Source organism: Pinus tabuliformis, chromosome 1_2 (genome assembly GCF_031772625.1).
Source record: "Pinus tabuliformis cultivar Carrire ecotype Pingquan chromosome 1_2, CPIR1, whole genome shotgun sequence".
In the NCBI taxonomy this organism is placed as follows: Eukaryota; Viridiplantae; Streptophyta; class Pinopsida; order Pinales; family Pinaceae; genus Pinus; species Pinus tabuliformis.
Genome location: NC_142298.1, coordinates 470123102 through 470132079, shown reverse-complemented (window position 1 = coordinate 470132079; position 8978 = coordinate 470123102).

Genomic DNA, 8978 nt, shown 5'->3' with positions numbered 1-8978 from the left:
AACGCGGTTGTGCAGACACATTTAGTTGAAAGGATATTTCCTAGAGGGTTCCATTGTTTGACAAGATGCAGAAGCGACCTCGACTTTGAGTTGTGAAAGCGATTTCGGAACCACCTTTCCTCTAATGGATATTCGACTTGACTTGAGAAAGCGCTAGATGAAGTACATTTCACTTTTCGAGGATACAAAGCGCCCCCACGTATCGACTTGAATTATCATACATTGAACTCTACAGTCAAATTCAACTCGCCTTTGTTTTCCAGAATACATTACTTTTCAACCGTCTCTTGATGAGTTGAATATAAAGAAGGGAGTAGCGCAGATTCAAAATAACTTCAATTACAGAATGGCCCCTTCCAGAGTCTGGCATTGCAACATCATTTTATTCACTGCAACATCCAAATTATTTGTCTGTGTTTTTTTACTATCAACGTTAGCATTAGCCGCAGTAGATAACTTCACCGGTGCCAGCGAATGCAATCACAAAGTTCACGTCGCCGATAGTGATGCTCGGGAACAGAACTTGTACGAGGTTCGGACTTCATTGCTCGAAAATGTTGGGAAGACAGGCTACAATATTTCAAGCCATGGAGAAGGTGGAGATAGGATCTACGGCCTTGCTCAGTGCAGGGGAGACCTCAACGCCTCTATTTGTGGGGCATGTGTTGCGGAGGCTGCAAATATTCTTGGAGTCTGTAACAATTATTCTGGGAGCATTTATCTGATGAAAGGATGCTTTTTCAGATATGAAACTTACAGCTTCTATTCAAAATTATCAGATATATCACTCGACCTTTTAAACTGCTCTCGGATTAGCACAAACAGCACAGATCCAAAGAGTTGGTGGATTGCCAATCTTTTGACGACGGCCATTAATGATGCTGTGAACAGTAATGTTGGATACGGTACGAAAAGCGATGTTGGGAATTATGCTCTGGCTCAGTGTTGGAGAGACCTGCGTATGGATGACTGTAAAAAGTGCCTCCAAACGGCGTACAATAATTTCCAAAATTGCGTACAAGGATCTACCCAAAGAGTGGCCTTGTTTCAGAACTGCATGATTCGTTACGAGACGTACAACTTTTTCGGTGATGCTGTCCTCTTACCCTCACCCCCAAGTGGAAGAGCTCCTTCTCTACCGCCTTCACCCTCAAGTGGAAGTGCTCCTTCTCTACCGCCTTCACCCTCAAGTGGAAGAGCTCCTTCCCTACCGCCTTCACCCTCAAATGGAAGAGCTCCTTCCCTACCCTCAAATGCAAGTGGTCCTTCTATACTGCCATCAAGAGAGACAGAAGGTATTGCCATTTAAATTATGAGCGAAATCTCAAGTGCATTTGCAATCCAATTCAGTAAGGCAGATTGTTATTTTCTGCAGGGAAAATCCATTTGGGATTGGTCGTTGCTGGTGTCGTTGTTGCGATGGTGGTAGTGTTAGCGTTGGTGTTGGTTGCAGCTTGGAAAAGAAAGGTCATTCAGCGTCGGTACAAGCCACAACCCCTGGGTGAGTTAATCTTCTCTCTGGCTCCCTTCCATAAGGGAGCACTTTAGACGAGTTAAGTTTATTTAAACAGTTTCTGGAGCGGTAATCTAGATTTGTAGTAATTTTGGTAATAGTTCTGAAGGATACAGAGTCTCAAAGGGTATTAGATTATTTCTAAATTATAAAATCGAAGGAAAATTTTGCATTTTTAAGTAAGATATTGTGGTTTGAAATTATGAAGCGTATGAGCTAATTTAACTGTCCGGCATTTTGTTAGTTTTACAACAATATATTCTTAGTTTAAAACTATTTAATCACACCAGTGTGTATATATAAATAAAGTCTAAGGAATTAGCTCAAATGGTTATTGCTAGTGTACTCGACATTTGACTAGTTTTGTATTGATAAGTGCTTAGTTTTAATTCTCCTAAATGAAGCATAATATTCTACAAAATTTACTAGGGATGTCATTTATTTGCAGGCAAGGGCATCTCATTATGAGCAAACTATCCATCTATATTGGATGATAAGAATCTTTTGGTGAAAGCGTTGACATATATTCCTTCTAGCTCGATTTCGACTTCTCAAAGGCTCATGTATTACAACAAATATCTACAGTATATCCAATTTCAGCTCCAAGGTAGAATGGACGCCTTAGCCGGATTCAATTTCATATCCTGTGTATTCCACACTCTGAGCTTCAAAGCTCCAGTGCTAAGGGTCATGCTCCTATGGATTCAGCTGATGATGAATATTTGGATGCTTACTATTTAGTTTTGTATGCAACAGTCTTATATTTTTTATTCTTATGTTTATTGTTATCTAGAATCAAGGAAAGGAAATTTCAGGACATACATGCTTATCTAGCCTCGATAGACAAACTCATACTATTTTGTTTTTGGATGGGTTATCATGATGTTAGGTGGCCAACAAACTGGTTTCCCTCTGGGTAGGTTGAGGCCACCTAACCTCATAGTTTATGGATGTAACCTACTTGTTTTTTGAATGATAATGAAAAAAAGGTCAGAAAAAATTTGGGAAAGATGTATAAATTCATGCTCAACATGGAGTTAATGTGTCCTTTAGAAATATATATATATATATATATATATATATATATATATATATATATATATATATATATATATATATATATATATATATTCACTATAGAAAAAAAAATGTCCACTATAATATAAAGAAAAAATAAAAAACAAATAAAATTAAATATATATGTTTGGTTAGTTTTAGTTAAAATCATTATAAAACATCCATAATGTCAGTCTTATTGAATCTCTTAGTAGTTGATATTGCAAACCAAAATGAAAGAAATGTGTAATTACTTATGAATATCTATATTTAGTTAGTTTTAAATAGGAAATTATTATCACTCTTGTTATTTATATGGATATGAGGTTTGGTGTTACACTATATTCACATAGTCATGGAGGAAGATGAACATATTGAAAATAATTTTATAACCTACAAGCTCAAGATTAAAGGAAATACTCTCTAGCCTATCCTCCTTACTAAAGCTAGTATTTTCCCTATTCAAAGCATGACTTTGACTAGGTATCTCCGGTATAAGGAGAAGTTATAGAAAATGGATGCTAATAGGTTTTCTAAAATTGCTTCTAGCTCTTGTCAAAACCCACACCCACTCAAGTTAGAGTAACAATCTGGAATAAAGAAGGAAAACATCTCTTAGAATTCAAATAATACCAAAAGTATTATTGTTTCCAAATTTAAAGAGAAATTATGGGGAAATAAAGATCTCAAGGGAAAAATGAAACTATAATACTATATAGAAGTGAGTCAACCCCAATATATAAAACCAAAATTATATTTTTCCTTGACTAGAGTTAAGAAGAAATAAACATTATGAAGATAAGAAATAATTCTCATGAGGTTCACAGTGAAATTGAGCATCAATGCATCAATTAATTCCCAAAATGCTATAGGATAAAATATCCTAAGAGGGTTGAAGATGAAAAATACTTTCTCTTAAATTTTCCATCTTATTCAAATACATATGGCACTACCAACCTTCTTGACCTTTTAGCATAGAAATAAAATGTTAAAGCATTCTAGTTAATCTCCTATCTATTTAAGTTAGACCATATAGGTCTTAATGTATGTTAATCATCATTAAAACAACAATCATCCATTTCATTGTATTTGTTCATGGTTGATATTACAAAACAATATGAAAGAGATGTACAATTAGTTCTATGTTTAACATAAAGTTAATTAAAACATTTCAAAATCCATATTAAGTAATTTAATTTAATATTTAATATTTAATTTACTTTAATTTTATATTAAGTTTATATAAAGAGAGAAAGTAACTGGTTACATCTTAAAAGAAATATTTGAATATATATGTTAGAAATATTTGAATATATATATATATATTAAAATAAGGGTTTGATTCTCCACTTTAAATAAAATAATTTTATATTATCTATCTATCTCTAAAATATTTCAGTTATTTTAATAGGGAAATGTGTAATTCACTATATTCTTAATATAAAATTAACATATGGCAATTTAAAAAATCAACCACAAAACATTTTAATGTGTGCAATAAATAGATCATTTCAACATACATGTTTAAGTAAAATATTTCACTATCATATCTATAAAAAGATATTTTATAATATAAACAAGAAGTGCATTTTATAATATATTTATAACTCTAAAGCAAGAAAAAAAACACGCTTATTGAAAAGGGATTGGGTATGAAAAGAACCTATGAGAGTTTGGATTTAGACAAAGAGGTCCTTGTACAAGAAGATGGAAATTAAGTGGCAATAGTAATAGTTGGTCTTAACCATGGGTTTGGCAAAAGTTCATAAAAAGAACAGGAAACGGGGAAGTTAAGCGATTCATTCTTATCACATTTAGCCCCCAACTAAATAATGTATTATTTTATAGTTATTTGTTTTAGTTTTTTTTATTACACATTAGCTGAAAAGTTGACATAATGGAATGACCAATAGTGTCTACAAAAAGTAATTTTTTCTTTATAATTTAAATAAATTTATAATTTTTTCTTTTTCCAAAGGAAAAAACAGTAACTTTTTATTAAAAAATAATAAAGAGTTAGACAATCATATGCATTGAAGCATACCTGAAAAGGTGCCCATTGGGCTCCAGTGCTTTCGCACCACATGCAACATTACAAAGAAACTGTAATAGAGAAAGAGAAAGAGAAAAGGAGGAGGGAAGATAAAGAGGGGAAAAACTACATTCCGATGGTGAGTAAGGACTCACCCATCAGGTTTTTCTCCCCTTTTTCTTTTCGACCTTGCGCCACTCACCTTGAGTGGGCTCAATCGATGCTAAGACCAGCTGTGTTTCTGCTTTCTGAGAGGCTGTTTCCTTATCTGAATCTGAAGTATCTGAGTGGTGATGCCTTTTGATCCCTCCCATAATCATACCCTCGCTTGACTTCTCTGTGTGAATCTGTGCATCCTTGTTGTCCGATGTGATTCCCTGTTGATTCTCCATTTCTTGAGAAACCTTGGTCTTCTCTGCGGGGATCTCTTCCTCCTCTGCTTCTGATGCTTCATCCTCTGAATCTGGAGGTGAAAATCGCCATCCTTTCTTCTGCTTCTTTTTACTGTTTGCTTTCTTGGCTTCTGGACATGTGCTTTGCAAGTGTCATGTCTGCCTGCAGAGCCTACATCTGAAAGCGGTGTTTTCATAATCTAGGACTTGCAACCAATTTTGTTGCTTGTAGATCAGCCTTATACTATCCGGCAACCCTTTACTTAAATCTGCTTCCACACATATACGTGCGAAAGTGTAGATTCTTTCATCGATCCTTTCCAGATCTGTTTTGATATATTTCCCTATGCTGTTCCCAATGCTTTCCAAAACTCGTTCATTCCAAAAATGAAGAGGAAGATTGTATAGTCTCACCCAGACCGGCATTTTAGATACAGTCATTTTGTTTGGATCGAATTCTGGAAACCATGGGGTCATAAACAGCCCCGATGTTCCCCAAAACCACGGACTAGTACTGATGATTGTATCTCTGACTTCCTTGGATGAAAATTTTACTATAAAGAACCCCTTTGAACATAGATGAATATCGCATTCCATGGTCCAGCTTGTGAAGATCCAATGGAAGAGATCTAAAGGTTTGGGCCAGAAACTGTTGAAACGGCATATTAAGGCTTGTGTTTCATAGGACTGAACGAAATCATCAAGCCCTGTAGTATCTAAATTTAGGGCTGGGGTTTGATCTGATTGATCTACTATGTATGGTCTGGATATGTGTCCGCCTTGATATGGAGAGGACCCCGAATCTCTGCCGCCCTGTAAAATATTTTTGTAGGATAAGCCTCCCTTGGGTTGTTGCTGGGATGCAGTTTTTTTTCCTCTGTCTCCCCCTGAGGAGCTTGGTTGTCCCTGAGGCAGGGCCCCTCCTTTCAATCTGAAGTTTAGAGTAATGATTGATCCTGGACCAATCTCATAGTTTTCCAACGATCTACAGTCCTGGAGGGACCGCCTACCACTGACCAGATGTTGGATCTGAACTGGGTAACCCATTTCTGCCCATATTTGTTGTTTCAGCTGCAAGGAAGTGCTACCTGCATGTACCCACACTAAACGAGTTTTCCCCTGAGGAGGTTTAATCAGAATCTGAAAACGATTAGATGTTACCTGCTCTGGCTGTAAGCAGTCTTCCAGATCTGGCCCCGTTTTTGAGCATTTGACCTTTTGCATGTCTAGATCTGCAAAAGCTCTGCACGATCTATTATTTATACCTTCGATCTGCTTCCTGGACTCTGGCTGTGTACGGATATAGTCTAGATCATGTAGATCCAAGCCGGATCTACAACGTTTGGGCATCTGCGTTGTAGGAGGGATCGGATCTGCTGCATGCAGTCCCTCCCTGCCGTTTCTCCATATGTTCTGGGTTTTGCGATACCAGACCTCTAAACGCCTTACGGCATGTAGGCAGCTTTGTTCTAAAACGCATTTTCTGACCTCGATCCACCGCAAAAGGAAACCCTCCTCGTGTGCCCACGCCAGAAGGTGAGCATTCGTTGATGCCCTCGCCTTGTGATCTCGTTGGGACCTTGTATATCGTTCCCAGTCCAGGATCGGGTGATTTCTCTTGACGGAAAACCCCACGGATTCATAACCACGCAGATCTGAATGTATTTGAGGCTTTTGGCGGCGGGAGAAAGGTCGTTCCTCTGCATGCTCTTGTACTGAAGGATACCTTACAGCGCCGATCATCGTCGTCCCAAGGCATGGATCGCCTTTGGCCCTTGAGGCAGCCTTAGGAACCGATACGGCTGCAGATCGATCTCTGCTCACGCAAACCCTAACAAGCGCCATTCTCTCGTCCAAATATTTTGTCCTTTATAATTTTTTCTTACTAAAATAAAAAACACATTTAAATGTGCATACAAAATATTAAAATATTCAATGTCAACTGTGTATATATTATATAAAGTAATTTACAATACACTAAAATAACATACTTCAATCATTTTATAATGGTTGGAATTAAAAATTTAGAATTTGTAATTTACAAGTTTTAAATGCATAAAAAATTTTCAATATTTTAAATTTATTTATAAAGTGAAAAACAAAAACCTATTTAATTCTCTCTGGGTTCATTATCAAATTAATACATCGATATAAAAAAAATATACAATTCTTTCTAAACTCATTATAAAATTAATACATATACTACATAGTATATCCTATATATTTATAAACTCATTATAAAATTGATACAAATAATACATAGTATATCCTATATATTTATAAATAATATAAATAAGATGCAACTTTTACTTTGAACTCGTAGAATTTGAATTTTCCATTTACAATGCATTAAAGTCAGTCATGAAATTCCCCGTAAACAGATATTGAGTTCAAATGAAATTTCGTAGTTGGTTCAACTTGAAAATGTGAGCATGACCTGAGTTGCGAAAGCGGTTCTGCAGCCCCATTGCCCTTGGAGTTTAAACGATATTTTGTAGTGGGTTCGATTGTTTGACGAGATGAACATTCAAATTAGAAAAGATTCAGTTGAGTTTGTTTTAGAATTTTATTTACAGAAAAAGAATCATCGAATCCCTATGCCTAAGCTCATTAATGAGAACAAATGCCTTAGCTTATTATGATCGTAAAGCTTCTCATTATTGTAAAAGAAGGCCTAATGTGGTAGGGTTAGAATCAATATTGAAGTAATTTGTTTAAGAAATTTAAGATTATAAACAAGCTAAAATGGCATTTCCATAAAAGAAAAGAATTTCCAATTATAAACCAGCTAAAAAAACATTTCGAGTTAAAATGTTATGAGGGGATTCCAAAATCTTTTCATTGGCTTTTGGAAAGTAAAATACAAAGTAAGGATAATAAAAGAAAATCTTTATAATAAGTATAACTCTATGTATTTCTGATGGCTCTTTTATTTAATCTTTTATTTCATATTAATGGTTTTTGGAAAAACATTTTAATCATTTCTTATACAAACATTATCAAATGTTTTATAATACCCAATAAAAGTGGTTATCAAATATTTTGGTTCAAAATTACATTTTTTTATAATGGAAATAATAATTTCTTAAAAATAATATCTCCCTCAATTAAAACTTAAATTTTCAATTTAATGATACCTTCTTTATAAAATAGAACAATGTCTGACAATACTGGGAGATTTTTCCACCCTCTACAGACAAGTTGGATTGGTCCAGGTGGCATTTCAGTAGGATTGAAGAGGTTCAATAATACAGGCAGTCTTGTGATCGTTATTGCGTGAAAGCAGAAACCCATGTTGTGATTGGCAAGGATAATAAGAGGATTTGTGAAGTTTGGAGCACATTTTTTTGGTTGTGGGTATAGCCACGGACATGGCACTTTAACTAGAGCAATTAGAGATCTGTGTCAACAAGAGTTCATTAGAAATAAGAGCAATTAGAGATTTGTGTCAACAAGTTCGGTAGAAATAAGTTCTCTAGAAATAAGGTTAGGGGGTTTTGAAATTATTTCTAGAGGGCTTTGAAACTATATTTTTCTAGATGTAATATTTTTATGAATTAATAGATTTTCTATACATAGAGAAAATGTATATCATAGTTGAAGAAAAATTTAATGAAAAATTATATATCTAAAATTTTAATTTAATTTGCAAATGAATATATTTTTTTACTCATATCATTTCCAAAATCTGCAAATCTCAAAATATTATTAAATTTGCAAATTTCAAAATATTATTTAAATAGATTATAATAATTTTGAAAAACAAAAACTAAAAACACAATATTGCTATACACTACATAAATTAGGATTTTTTTCTCAAAATTATTATTTAAAAAAAAATTAAATAGAAAGATATTGAAAAGGAATATATATATATATATATATATATATATATATATATATATATAATTAATTCTAAATAAAATGAAGTTTTTTCTCAACTACTATTGACTCGACCATCATCGACCATCATAATGATATGATT